The sequence below is a fragment of the Nomia melanderi genome, unplaced genomic scaffold (genome assembly GCF_051020985.1).
Source record: "Nomia melanderi isolate GNS246 unplaced genomic scaffold, iyNomMela1 scaffold0014, whole genome shotgun sequence".
In the NCBI taxonomy this organism is placed as follows: Eukaryota; Metazoa; Arthropoda; class Insecta; order Hymenoptera; family Halictidae; genus Nomia; species Nomia melanderi.
In genome coordinates this window covers 1300711-1301665 of record NW_027475130.1, presented here as the reverse complement: position 1 = coordinate 1301665, position 955 = coordinate 1300711, and positions in this window count along the sequence as shown.

The following is a 955-nucleotide window of genomic DNA, read 5'->3' as shown; positions in this document are numbered from 1 at the left end:
TCCGGCCCCATGTGTCGGTGGTTTTCTCGGCCCCTGGTGGTCCGAGGTCGTTCCCGCTGCACAGAATCATGCACCAGGGCCCACCGCAGATGATTTACTTTGATTTATTGCGCTATCTCTAATAGCACCCGAGATATCACCAGATATATATTGAATTTTTCCCTGACCCAGACAGTCCGGCCCCATGTGTCGGTGGTTTTCTCGGCCCCTGGTGGTCCGAGGTCGTTCCCGCTGCACAGAATCATGCACCAGGGCCCACCGCAGATGATTTACTTTGATTTATTGCGCTATCTCTAATAGCACCCGAGATATCACCAGATATATATTGGATTTTTCCCTGACCCTGAGTGTCCGGCCCCATGAGACGGTGCTTGTCTCGGCCCCTGGCGGTCCGAGGTCGTTCCCGCTGCACAGATTAATGCGCCAGGGCCTCCTACAGACAATGCACTTTCATTTTTTGCGCTATCTCTAATAGCACCCGAGATATCACCAGATATATATTGGATTTTTCCTTGACCCTGACAGTCCGGCCCCTTGTGTCGATGGATTTCTCGGTCCCTCGTGGTCCGAGGTCGATCCCGCTGCACAGATTCATGCGCCAGGCCCCCCTGCAGATAATTCTCATTGATTTATTGCGCTATCTCTAATAGCACCCGAGATATTACCAGACATATATTGGATTTTTCCCTGACCCTGGCAGTCCGGCCCCATGAGGCGGCGATTTTCTCGGCCCCTGGTGGTCCGAGGTCGATCCCGCTGCACAGATTCATGCGCCAGGGCCTCCTACAGACAATGCACTTTGATTTATTGCGCTATCTCTAATAATGCCCGAGATATCACCAGATATATATTGGATTTTTCCCTGACCCTGAGTGTCCGGCCCCTTGAGACGGTAGATTTCTCGGCCCCTGGTGGTCCGATGTCGTTCCCGCTGCACAGATTCATGCGCCAGGGC